The sequence below is a fragment of the Cannabis sativa genome, chromosome 5 (genome assembly GCF_029168945.1).
Source record: "Cannabis sativa cultivar Pink pepper isolate KNU-18-1 chromosome 5, ASM2916894v1, whole genome shotgun sequence".
In the NCBI taxonomy this organism is placed as follows: domain Eukaryota; kingdom Viridiplantae; phylum Streptophyta; class Magnoliopsida; order Rosales; family Cannabaceae; genus Cannabis; species Cannabis sativa.
The window spans coordinates 56,850,656-56,865,202 of NC_083605.1; the positions used below are offsets into that span (position 1 = coordinate 56,850,656).

Consider the following 14,547-nt stretch of genomic DNA (forward strand, 5'->3'; position numbering starts at 1 on the left):
AAATTATTACTAAGATGGAAATAATTCACGTTATTTTCATAATCCATCTAAGTATAATTTATAAATATTAAATTAAAATTTATATTTGGAATTTTCATTCTAAATTGGAAATTTTAATTAAATAAATATATATTTAAAATTAATTGAATAAAATAAATATTAGAAGAAAATACAACCCTTCATTAAATAATGAGCTTTATTATTATTAGGATATTCGATCTCCATTGTTGGTTTTACATAGCTATTGTTTTAGTGAGTAATCCTCCCTAATGGAGGAATGTTCATTTGCAAGTTAGCACCGTTTAATCTCGAAAGATAAGTAATCTTGTAAGTTTTTTATATAGTTTATGCTCACCCTAATGGTGGCGACTGTATAAGACTTGCAAGAATATGAAACAATGGTGGAAGCTCAAAAGATAGAATAGCCTTGACTCTCGCCTAAACGGGACAACGCGGATTCACATCTTGATCGAATAAAAGGTTGTTAGAATGTTGAACATTTTAGATGAGCTGACAACTCTATTCAATGAATGGTAGCTTTGACTCTCGCCTAAACGGGACACTGATATCAGTTTGTTGAAAACCTTGGAAATTATTTAGGATTGTATGTTTAGTATTTTCACTTGTCATTTCTACTTAATATATGCTTGATAATTTCTGAATTGTGTATGAATTTGTATTGAACCATGTTATTTTCTGTTATTAAATTGTAGTTTAATTTTGAATCTTCACTGTTGGTCTAACTTGATTTGTTTTTCTAATGAGATAAATCCCTAATGGATTTTCACCATTAGACTAACATAATAGTGTTAGATCTCGAAAGATAAATATTGTATATGCAACATCTAATTGTTCATCAATTGATGACACCTTAGACTAGTATTTTACAATATGAAACAAGAAGATTGTATAAATAAGATTACTTTGACTCTCGCTAATCGGAGCATCGTTGGATTCTTATTTAAAACGAAATTATCCTAATTCCTCTTAGCTTATTCATTTCGAATTAGCTTAATGACATATCATTGGATGAATGGTCTATAAATCATATAAAGTCATATTTTCTCTTAAGAAATTAGATGACGCATATGATTATATTCCTGGAATTCTATCCCTAAATGATATAAATCCTCAATCTTAGATATCTCCTACTTGTATAGGCAAATCATAGAGTTAGATTAGTGGTGGTGGTCCAAGAAATTTTCTTATATTTCTAATTCCAGAATACAATACAGTTACACTTTCACAAGTGTTTAATAACCATTTTCTTTCAATGGATTCAAACTGTATGAGTTTAGTATTCTGTGACCAGAATCCACTTGCACTATTCTAAGAACTCTTTGATGTAACTAAAGTAAGTCATCAAAAGATACAACCACATATTTTATAAATCTATGGCATTTGTATCTTGTTCATAGTGGTTTTGACAAGATCATTCTCTGCAAAGAGTTAATATGCCTATATCCACTGAAAGTAATTTCATCTCATTCGCAGATGGATGTACATTCAGGGGTGGATATGAGTTTTCGTTGTATTCTTAAAACGATCACTCTAGATTTTACCTTATGCAAAAGAAATTTGAAATGTTTGAAAAATTTCATGAATTTCTAGCAATGGTGAAGGTAAGTGGTTAAAGATCTTGCGAACTGATAGGGGTGGAGAAAAAGTTAGTAGATATGCAGTTCAAAGATCATTAATTTGATTTTGAATTATATCCAAACTTACCTCCCCAGAAATTCGAGTTGCATATTGATGATTAGTTACTAGTCGTTGCCTAAATCCTTATATGGTAATAAAATTTCAGAATGATGCAATGGTTGTATACTTAATGTAAACCATTACTAGATTCATGGATGACCTAATCGAAGTCTTAAGAAAAGCTAGAACTGCTAACCTTGGTTTGCATGTTTGTTAGCTATTCTAAGTGATTAGGGGTGAAACATCCCATAGTCATTAGATAAGAAAGTGTTTGTTTAAACAAATACTACTTTTCTAAGAAAATGACTAAGTCTGAAAATAAAGTAGCAAATAAAGGAGATATTTTTTTCTTGATTCCAAAAGTGTTCTATCATCTTATTTTACAAGATGATCCCACTGCCTCTGCTGTCTTATCACAACCGAAGAGGTCAATACCATTTAGTTTTCTTAGACATAATTCACGGTACCTTGTTGTAGTGGGAGAGTTTCTAGCAACTCACCTTCTTATAACTTGGAAGACACTAGTGATTAAAATCCATTGTGAGTTTAAACAAGTAATGGATTGTCAAGATAAGAAACTAAGAAGAAAGCCAATAAAACTATGGTTTGATCCATTCACATGGAGTAACCTAAAGTTTTCTATTACAAGGACATGAAAGGAAATTTTCGTTAGTAAGTCTATTAAATGGACTTAACAAAACTTCCTGTTTCTAGTATTATAGGTTTGAGTTTATCTAAACCTATGGCTTGTGGTATACCTGGTAATTACTTACTCTAATGCAAGCATGAGATGCTGATGCATTTTCTTTCTAATGGAAATCTATAGAAGCTTCACAACTTCTTAGAGATAGATTTTATTTATCTAAGGAAAAGTCGCAACTTTTCCAGAAAAGATAAAGCCATGAAAGAATTCTTAAGTCAACAGTGAGAGGTCTCAGATATGCTTTAGTATGCCTTAGACCAGACACCTGCTATTGAGTGGGAGTAATGAGTAAGTATCAGATTAATCCAGGAGAGGAACATTGGAAGACAATCAAGTAAATTTTTAAGATTAAGAAGAGGAACTATATGTAAGTCGATAAGGGTGTGTTTGAAACTCTTAGACTACACCACATCAGATTTCGGAGATGGTGATTACTTTGGGGGTGGAGTAGTGATTTTGGAGAAGTGTAAAAACCTATCTGAAATCTCTTGGTCTAACAGAGAGAGACTGAATGTTAAAAGTTGCAGGAAAGATACTTATTCAGTCTAAGGAAAGTTCTATACTTTTGTGGCACTGTTCCAACTTGCCTTAACTACTAGGGTTACTTCCTGAATAACCAAAGAGTAGTTGCCCAAAAGTATAGAATCCAGTATCCCAAGAAAGTAGACATATAGAGAGGAATTTCACATTATCAAGGATTTTGTGATTAAGGAAGAGTAATGGTGGAGAAGAGGTTGTGTTTAATTCAACCTGTCAGATCCTATTACGAGGAGTTTACTACTATTACACTTGATTTGTATATCAATGTGTTAATGATTATTTGAAATGCACTTTTTGTTTTATATTAGTGCAAGTGGGAGTTTGTTGGGTTTTATGCCCTAAATAAAACTCATTTCATATAATCAGATTTACTTATTAATAAAGATCAGAAATAACATTTTATGTTGCATGGTTCACATGATTTATTTCATGATTATATGTATATAATGTATGATTTTTTTTTAAGTCCAGAACATATGAGTTGGTTAAAGATTATAGTGTTGTCAGCACAGTGGAATATAATCTTAATCATATGTTCAAAAGTTTATTCCCTGATTTGTCAGAACACTGGATTTAGACTGACATGGTATAATCAGCGATAGGTATACTTACACCTTGGAAAAGTGTTATGTCCTTTCCAGGACATTGGCAAAGTTTACCATATCGAATGTATGGAGTATACATCGGAAGGGACCGATATTGAACTTTGATTAGATATATTAAAACTTACCGTAATATCTATTCAATTCAATATCACCTGTTGATCCTAGATCAAATGATCTCAATCCTGATATGGTTAGGTTCAATCTCAAGAGTGTTATTCGTGTTCTTTGATTTGTTAGTTAAGCCTAGTTTTGTGTCAGGGTAATACATACATTTTGGGAACACGGTAATGCAATTGAGTGGGAGCGCTAACATAAATATGGAATCTATAGCTTCTATTTGGCAAATAGGAGTAAAGGATGATTTCCTTCGAGCTTAACCAAACAAAGATAAATGGTGGAGATCTCATTTCACTTAGGTGAAATATCATTATACAGGGTTAAGTGTTTTAAGGATAAAATACATTGAAGGTGTAGCGGTAACAGTAGTGCCTTTTCAATGTAGATCATCTATATAGAGGATCATTGATCACATTAGGGTTATAACAATGGATAACTAGTGACGTGTCTATATCGTGGAACATATAGAGCGTTTCTATATGACTGAGAGTGCAATTCCAAGTTCTAAGTGTGGATTCAATGAGGAATTAATAAGTTGGGGAATTTACTTGGTAAATTCGGTTCGACTTATTGGAAGCTCGGTTATATAGACCCATGGTCCCCATACTAGTTGAGACCATACTGCTTGTAAGACTCAGTTAATTGATTTTAATTAATCAATTATAATTCTAAAAGTTAGACTATGTCTACTTTATGAATTTTCACTAAGCAAGGGTAAAACAGTAAATAGAGAGTTTAAAGGGTATCTTTATTAATTGGGAAACTTTGATTAGTTTTTATTAATAAATAAAATAAATGAAAATATATTATTTAATAATTAATTATAGTTATTAAATAATTAGATTTGACATTTATGAAGTTGAAAGAGAGAATTGGCAATTTTGAGAAAATGGGAAACTAGAAATGATGAAATAGGAAAGTTGGAAAAGTGGAAGGATTTGTGTTTCCTCAACACATGGCCGACCACCTTTACCCCTATTTCTCATTTTATTTTTCATTTTTTAAATGCCAAATAATTCAACTTTAACCCTATGTGGTATTCTATAAATAGAAGGTAAAGGCTTTAGGTTTGAGATACACTTTACAATTTATTCTCTCAAACACTATGAAACCGCCACTCTCTCTCTTTCTTTCTTCTCTGTTTTTCGAATTCTCTTGAGTGATGAGTAGTGCCCACACACATCAAGTGGTATCTCAATCATAGTATGGAAGACTATGGAATTTCTGCATCAAAGAAGGAGAAAAGAGAAGATCCAGGTTCAGATCTTGGTGATGCTCTGCTACAGAAAGGAATCAAGGGCTAGAGATCTGAACGGAAGGAGTCATATTATTCCGCTGCACCCACTGTAAGGTTTTCTAACTTTATATGTGTTTATTTTCATTGTTTTAGAATTCATATTAGGTTGTTAATCCAACATACTTGTTAGTAAATCTAGATCCTGGTAAAATAATTTCCAACAAGATGTTGGTGGCCCAGACTCCTTAGACTTGGCAGATATGGGAGTGGAAGGATTTGCAGTAGTCAGCTCCTCAAAAAGGTCAATGACCTCTCCAGAAGGCCTCTTCTCTGAAGACCCCTCTCCGGCCTTAGACTTCTTGGCTGGAGGGGAGGCGCTAGAGCTTCCTTTCATCCTCTTCCTTAAGGCGTCCATCATCTGCCGAGACATGTCTGCATAGAACAAAAACAGCATGGTTAGCAAAAACCAGCAAAAAAAATACAAAGTATGAAAGTCAAGAAGCTGAAAAAGAAGTAAAGCGCAGAGTTGCTGCCCGCCCAGAAAGTTAGAAGTCCATCATCACCTGACATCGACTTTATCTCAGCCATAACGGCCTTCCCTTTTCCAGCATAAGGATGGGATGGCCGAACAGGTGAAATGGGCTCCCTTATGCGAATGGCATGTTCAACGGGCCTGGGCGTGGCCGGGAGTTTCTTCTTCCTCCTCAAAGGAGTCACCTGCTCAGCCTCAGCCTCAGCCTCAGCTTCATCTTCAGGATTCATAGACTCCTGAGCATACTGCTTTGCCCGGGCACCTCCCTTCAACTTAGCTTCACGCTTAAGTTGAATGAGCTCATCCTCCTGATGAGCTCGTTCAGGCCGAGCAGCAACAGATTTCCCCTTCTTCCCCGTTACGGACTTAGAAGAAAAGTCCTTTGGGTAAAGCCTGTACTGCACCAGATTTGCATCAGAGGTCAACTGGATTATATCCCTGTCTTCCACCGGCAACCGGGCAAGCTTTTGAGCCCTATCCCTAAGAGTAAGGGTGAGGGGAGGACGGTGATATGTCAGAATCTGCTGAAACCGAGTCCGGGTGATGTTCGGATCCTTCACCATGAAGTACTCATCAACAAAATGCCCTATTTTGCTGATGGCCTTGTGGTCCGTCCCGCTCAACCACTTGAAGCCTGGCTGAGAGAAGTAAAAATACCCCGACCTGCCTTGCTTGGGGGTAGACTTCAGGTCGAAGAACCAAGCGACCTCGTGGGGAGAAGGAGCGCCCCATCCCTGGGAAGCGTAGAGGACGAAGAGAGCGGACAAATACTTAATGCCCTTCGGAGTAATCTGAGCCGGACAGAGGCTGAAGAAGTTTGCCACATCCCGGAAGTACTTGTGCAAGGGCATCAGCGCCCCTTGTGGCCGTGAGCCCCCGACCAGGCGCACATCCCCTTATCAGGGTTAGTAGCGCGATTGTCGTGGGCGGGAATGAAGCAGTACAGCCCGCCCAGGTATCCGTCCTGGTCGAGAGTACGGAGGCGTGCCTCCGAAATCTTGGACGGAGGACTCACCCACTTGGCGCCCAAGGCACCCTGCCTCTTGTAAGGAACCGCCTCGGCAAGGTCCTCGGTGAAGTAATCAACGCCCGCAACCAGGACGTCCCCGTCAGCATCAAGTGGTTGCCCAGCCTCATTGTACTCCCCATAGTTAGGGGGTTCAATCTCCCCCTCTCCCTCAGCAGCAGGAGGGCTGCCCGGACGCGCCTCGTCCAGCTCCTCAATCTCCTGGACTTCAGCGTCCCCCTCACGGTCCTCCTCCATTGGGATCGCCAAATCCTGTTCGGCGTCGGGCAGAGTGGCAAGCCGAGCCACCTGGGGATCAGAAGCGTCAGCCAGACGCGTAGTTTTCTCCGTACGAACCATCATTCTATGGCTGGTCACGGAGTTAAAAGAATATCCTTCTCTTGAAGATTAGCATAAAGACGAGGGTGGACTTCGTGCAGAAGTTGAAGCAGCTCCTGGTCGATTTGATGCTCGGGCTCCCAAGACTCACCTGGGTTCATCTACAAAAGACAACATGCAAGATGAGTGTTGGACGGAGTATCAAGCGAAAAAACAAGCAAATATGCTGACCAGGAGTACCCAATAGATTAAAGAACGATCATGTTCGAAGAAAAGTCTAAACTCAAGAAGTCAGAAAGTTTTTCTTGAGTTAGGGCAAAAAAGTTCATGAAGCTTGAAAAAAGCAGAATGGAAAACAGACGCAATGCAGTTCTAAAACAAGCCTTACGGCTGAAAGCTAACGCAAGGACACGGAAAAGAAGAGTCCCAGAAGTTTCAAACCCTAGGGTTTCCTATAGTGTTCTTTCTACAGCAAAGTCACATTTAAAGCACAAGCATGCAAAAGAAAAACATAAAGGGAGTCAGAAACTTACTCAAAGATTCAAGTGTCCAGGTTCAAGCAAGCCAGAAATCGTCTGTGAACTCTTCAGCAACTTTGAAGCCAGAAAGCTTTCTCTTTTTGCTCTGAAGTTTGCTTAACAACGAAGGGTGATGAAATGAGGTAATGTGCCAGTACTCCAAGTATTTATAGGCAAAAGGGTAACTGAACATAAAGGAACCTTAGACGCCTCGACTTCCCGCCTTGAAAGCGAATATGGGAAATCAAAATAATCGAGTGCAACCGTCAGCCGTGGAGAGAGAAATTCGGATTTTTAAAATATTAATTGTCAGAGCATTAATAAGTCGAAAACCGAAGAGACGCCCAGTCAGCTTCACATCGAGTCTTGAACAGTCATGCTCGACACGTGTCCCCTTTCAAAGGCAGAGCCAGCTCGGAATAAGTCTATACGCAACCTCGGAGGTCCCGCACAGACTTGGGGGGCAAATGTTATCCCAAAATTGGCACTCTGACGTGGCATCACAAGAATAGTGACACGTGGCATCTACTTAGAGCACCTGGTCGGATCAACATGCCGAGCAGGATGCCTCGCTGGCATATCCATAATGGAATACTCACGAGCCGTGCAGAATGAGCAACACTTAGCGAATTCAACCAAGCACTTCGTGAGTCACCAGCTCAATCCCTATAACTCAGGGATCAACTTGCGCGGATGTGGCATACACACGATTCCACTCTTAGTGTATTCAGCCTCAATCCCACGATCCTAGCATTCAGCATTGATCACACGATCTTTCTGCTTATGCGCATTGTAACGAGAGAGGAATCTCCTCCTCCTCAAGTTTTCTGCCCTATAAATAGTGAGGAATGTTCACTGGGTAAAGGATCGATCGAAAAACTATAAAATAGAGATCATACGCCGAAATACTATAAGATAACGCTATCTAAGAATTATATATTCAGAGATATTATTGTAAGAGCTATAAGAAAAAGAATCTTCTTCCTTATTCTTAAGTCAATACAACTAACGAGGATTAGGCTATTACCGAACTGCTCGGGGCTGAACCTCTATAAAATTTCTGTGTCTTATTATTATTATTATTATTACTTTATTACATATTCTTATTACGACACATCGTTTATCGCTTATCAAAAAGACTCACTGTCGTTGGCTAAAAGTGAAATCAACACAAATGATCACTAAAGAATAAAGCATAAAATGACTGCTGCAGCTGATTACCATATATATGTATTTGTTTAATAGTTTGATATATTGATGAGTTTTGGAAGTGAGAAGAGGTGAGGTTTCATGTGGTTTGTTTTTACATATTCTTGATTTGTTTGTGAGATTCATAGGAGTTGTGAGCTGGACTGTGAGTGTGTGTGTGAGTTCTGATGGTGAATCGATAAAATTTTAGAGGAGATAGTGAGAAATTGAGGGAGGCGATTAAGGATTTTTTTTTTTTTTTGATAAAAGAAAGAGGGAGGCAATTGAAACTGTTAGGGTTAGGGGGAAGAGAGTAAAATATGTTTATATATCTGTATAAAAGTTTTTTTTTATTAAGTCACCACGACCTGGGTTGGGTTGATTGGCCCCAAAGAGGCCAACTCAATTCCGACCCAATATGTACTGATTGTAATATTTATGACCCATTCTAGTTTCGGCCCACTATTAAACGTGCTGATCTGCCCATTTTCAGTTTGGGTTGGCCGGGTTGGTCAGCCTACTGGGTTAAATGAACAGCCTTAATCATAGTTACATTCTTTAGCCATTATATATACACTCACTCAACTTTAAGTGTAAATTAACGTGCATCAACATGACTTAAATAAGATATTATACCTTTGTTTAAATGCTTATTTCCCCTATCTCTAAGAACTAAGAGAACTCTCATAGAAATAATTTTAAGAATTATAGAAACTTAGTTCTCACACAAATGAGCACATTAGACTCCTTTACATAGTGTTTTAGGTGATCACACTTAGGATTCACACACACCACCTCATTTCTCTCATATAAATGAATATTAATCTATTTTGTAACAACTATATTTCATAACTTCTGAATCTTATCATCAATTTTGTATAACATCTTTTTTATTACACCAAAATGTGATCAACTAATATAAGTTACAAAAGCAATTAATTTTGTAACTCCTCTCTATGTTACAAAGTGTAGGTTACAATTTTTAGGTAAAATAAAGCATATATTACACAATTTATTTACCAAACACTTAATATATATTATCACATAATAAAATATATTACTACATTTTAATCATTTTACCTTTGTATAAATTAGGGCTTTTTTCATTAGTGTACAATAAAAATAATTTTATTACAAAAAATGTGCAAAAAAAATCAATTTTAAAAATGTACATATTTAAAAACATATTTACATAAAATTATACAAATTATTAATTTAATTATATTAGATTTATTACTGAGTCAAATTACCATAATTAGACTTTTGTAACACAATAATTTGCTTAAAATGTTTATTATTCATTTTATTTTGAATAATTATATTTTAATTAATTTTATGTTGAAATATAATATTAAAATTATAAACATGTATATAAATTTTAAAAGTGTCTTTATATATAATTTAAAAAAACAATAAAATGTGTATTATATATTATTGTGATTCATGTGTGCCATTCATAATAATAATACTTCATGTTTATTTTAACAATGATTTTGAAGTTTTTAATAATTAAAAATGTTTATGAAAACACAAAATAAACAAATTTGTAAAATTAAATGAATAAATATTAAACAGTTCTAACATTTATAAAGAAAATAAATTTTTAATAAGAAAAAAAATATTTATTATTCATTTTATTTAGAATAAATATGATTTAATTAATTTTTTATAGAAATATAATATCAAAACTATAAACATTATTTTATTTAAATTATAGAAGTGTGTTTATTTATAGTTTTAAAAGCATCAAAAAACCAATAAAATTTAGATGCATGTTTATTATGTTATTCTAATCAATGTTTATAATTATATTATGTAGTAATATAGTTTATTTTATACATTATTTATAATATCACATATTCATTAATAAATACTAAACAAATAATTTTACAAGCTAAATTAAAATTTAAAAATAAACATACTAAATTTTGTGTTAAAAAATAATTATTTATTATCCATTTCAATATAAATTATTATAATAATAAATTATGAAATAAAAATTATATATATATAACTTCATAAATAATTTTATTATTATAATTATGGTAAGTACTAGGTACATTTATGTTTAATTATTACCATATATATTATTAAAAAAAATAAAAAAAAATTCTAATTGTATTTAAAAATGTAGAAGAAAATATTAATAAGTTTTTTTGCACTTAAAATAATGTATACATACAATCCGTATTAATTAAACTTAAATAAAGTATATGTATGTATTAGAAACAAACAAAAAAACAAATCCAAATTGTACATAAATTTACACCTTCCATACAGTACTCCTCTGGTCTCTCATCCTCTCTGCTGCAGCAGCAGCAGTACCTGGCTGAGAGCTCTCTCTTTCACTGAACCTCTCAATAGAATATACATCCCAACCACCATCTATCCAATAAGAAGAGTATACCGCTGGTACATGAGTAATCTTCTCGTAATCTATTCCAACATCTGGACGTAGTTTCATGACTAATTCATCAGGCATGTCGAAAAACTCAATCGCCTTTAAGTTACTCAAGTGTTCGATTCCAGTTGGCACATTCTTCAAGAGTTTACAGCGTTGTATAACCAACTTCTCAAGTTTTGGCATGACCCCATTATCCATGGTCACAGATTGGAGTCTATCCAATTTGTCAAGACCTAATAGCTTTAGCTTTGGGAAGCCTCCCTCTTTAAAATGCAGGCTATCACCATCATAAACCTGAAGAAACTCAAGATGAACCAGATTAGGTAAATTCTGAAGATGTACTAGAGGATCTTCCTTTAGCCTACTCCATTTTAAGAGTAGTAATGCTAGATTTTGAAGAGAGTTTATCCAGTGAGGTAACTTTTCTAAACGCCCAGCCAAGTACAACCTTTGTAGTGACTCGGGTGCAGAAGAAATTTGTTGAAGATCAATCACATTCTCCTTTTGTTCAGAAGTGATAGACAAAGAGTGAAGTTTCGTGAGCTTTTCGATGGAAGAACACAAAGCAATTCCATCTCTTTCTCTGAATTTTACGATTCCTAATCTCCTTAGCTGCTTCATCTTTCCCAAATCTATCATTAAAGTACCGTTCCCTTGATTTGCCTCTATGAAACAGAGCTTTTGAAGTGATTGAAGACTTCCTATTCCTAAAGGGACCTTTACACCATACTTGGAGTCAAAATGTGCATAAGACTCAATTTCATATCGATATGCCAGGAGATGCCTGAGTTGCTTGAGACTCATAATCTCAACAGGAAGCTCAGTGACATAAGTTTGTTTAAGGTCTAATGTCTCTAAGTTTTGAAGCTTCTTAATAGAGCTAGGAATATGGTTTACCTTGGTATTCCTCAGGCTTAAATACCTCAAATGAATTAGCTTAACTATTTCTTTTGGAAAACTCTCCAATGATGCACCTCGCAAGTCTAATACTTTGAGCAGCCTAAAACTTCAAGGAAACAATGCTGATAATGAAAATTCAGCAGCCAAATCTTCTTCTAGGAATATAAGCAATGAACGAAGTTTGGAGACTTTTTTGTGCTCTACATTCTGTGGTATGTTAAAGATCGATAAGCGCCTAGCTTTGTCTGACCAAATGGAATCTTGCTCTTTGACTATTTCAGCAAAATCTTGATCCTTAGACTTCAAAATGGCAATCTCCCTTAGAAGATCATGTACCCGACATGATTTGATCCTTCCATCATTGGTTGTCTCAGCCACTTGGACTAGCCCTCTATCCAAAAGCTCCTTAAAATAACCCTCAGCAACTTCTTCAAGAGTTTTTCCTTCTTTCTCAACCACAAAACCTTCTGCTATCCATAACCGAATCAGCCTCATAGTTTCTAAGTTTTGCAAAGCAGGAAAGATACTCAAGTACAAGAAACAAGATTTCAAGTAGTATGGCAAATCATTGAAACTAAGAGAAAGGACTCTCTTCATGCTATCAAGATTATAATTCTCTTCTATCTCAGGACCAATACTATGATAAAGAATAGACCATTCATTCTTACTTGCCATGTCTTTGGCACCCAAAACTGCTCCAATTGCTACAATTGCAAGAGGCAATCCTCCACACTTTTTCAATATCAAACGACAAGTTTCTTCCAAATGAGGAGGACACAAGCCACCGTGAAAATAAAAGGCCTTCATACAAAACAAGTCCCAAGACTCATTCTCTCCTAAAGGCTCAAAATTGTAAACCCAATCATTGATTTCAACACAGCTCGCAGAAGCTATCTAAGCATTGCGAGTGGTGATCACAACTCTGCTACCATACTTGTCGTTTCTGGGCAAAGCTAGTTTGATCGAATCTCAAGCTTTCAACTGCCAAACATCATCAAGAACAATCAAATATCTCCTCTGTTTAAGTAAATCTTTTATACTCTCCTTTAGAAGATCATTGTTCATGGTGGACACTTCAGGTGGAACTGGTTTTCTGATAACCTTGAAGATTTGGTTAATCACATCCTTCAAGAGATCTTTGGTCTTGAACGACCGAGAAACAGTGATCCAAGTGTGAACCTTGTAGCGTTTCTTCACTCTCGGATCCTCATAAACTTGCTTCACCAATGTCGTTTTCCCCAGCCCACCCATTCCCACCACCGAAATGACTTGTCGTCCGGAATCATTCCTCGTGAGCCACTCAATTAGCTGTCGTTTGGGCTCACTGATTCCGACCAAATCCGCTTCCTCAAGCAAAAGCGCGTCCCCCTGACTCGCCAATCGTCCCCGGAATAAACCACCCGAGCTCGACCCTGACCTTCCAATGTGGTATCTCCGATAACCGTTCGAGATAATCTCCACTCTGGACTTGAATACTTGTATCTCCAAACCAATTCGACGGCGGGCTCCCAAGTTCTTGACGAAGTAGATAAGCTTCGGAAGCAACGGGTGAAATCCACGGCCATGGTAATAATTAGAAAAACAAAAGTTGAACTCATCAAGGGAATCTTCAATGTCGTAGGCTACGTCTCTGACTTGTTTGACCCAGACCTTGAGTTGGATATCGTTATCTTCCATGGCGTCGGCAACTCTTAAGAAGCCTTTGATTCGTTCCAGCTCGTCAACGATGTATTGTACTTCGGCTCGAACGCCGCTCAAGAGCCGAAACACGTCTACGAGTTGAGCCGAGAGGTTGTCAAGCAGAAAGCACACCACGTTTTCCGCCATTTTTGTTTACGGATTTTCGATGAGGAAAAATAAGGTTTATGAGTTGGTTTGTACAATCATTGGTTGTTGTATGGTATAGTTATTATATTGAGCAATTTATTCCATTGAAATATAATATAGAGAGCCTATTTATTATTATTTTTAACGCGTCATAGGGTGTTGCGATGTGCTATTTGCAATGAATTTATAAGTCGTGGTCAACTTGTTTGTTTTACACGTTTGGAACTCTATAACAACACCATACCAAGCTCTACGTAACTACGTTAGAGAAACAGAAATTTCAAAGACAAAGACTAGGGGCCGTTTGGTACAGCTTGAAAAAGCTAAAAGTTACTTTTTGAAAAAGCTGTGATAAAACAAAAAAGACATAAAAAAGATTCACTTTCTCTCTCTGCGAAGGCGATTTTCTCTCTACGACTGGCGATTTTCCCATGCTCTCTTCAGAAGAGCCTAATCAGAGGATGTGCTCGGAAAGCATGGATCAAATGGAGGAGTTGCTCGCTCGCACCAGCAAGTTAACGGTTACAGACGAAGAAGGATGGAAAATAAACGAGGAAGGGGCAGAAGACATTGGCAAGTCGTGCCTTATTGGAAGGCTATGCACCATGAAGCCTTTTAGCCGTTCTTTACTCAAGAACATTCTCTGCAGACTTTGGAATTTGGGGAAAACCGAATGGAATTTAAAAATCAAGAAAGTAACAGTTACGGCATTGTTCTTGGTTCTTTCGTTCACTACGAACAATTCGTTGGAAAGGATACTAAGAAAATCTCCATGGGTGCTGAACGCTGGCTTCCTTATCTTGGAGAGGATGAAGGGCATTCTGACGGATTGGGAAGCGGCTCTGTACTCATTCACCATCTTAGGTCGAATTCTTAACCTTCCAATTAAAGCAATTACTAAATTAAATATGGCCCGTTTGGCAGGAATGGCAG

The 14,547-nt window shown here is 36.4% G+C and overlaps 1 pseudogene; it reads right to left on the bottom strand.

The window, feature by feature from the left end:
- Positions 1-10,578: 10,578 nt before the first annotated feature.
- Positions 10,579-13,717, bottom strand: LOC115717865 (disease resistance protein RPM1-like; annotated as a pseudogene).
- Between the last annotated feature and the right edge of the window lie 830 nt (positions 13,718-14,547).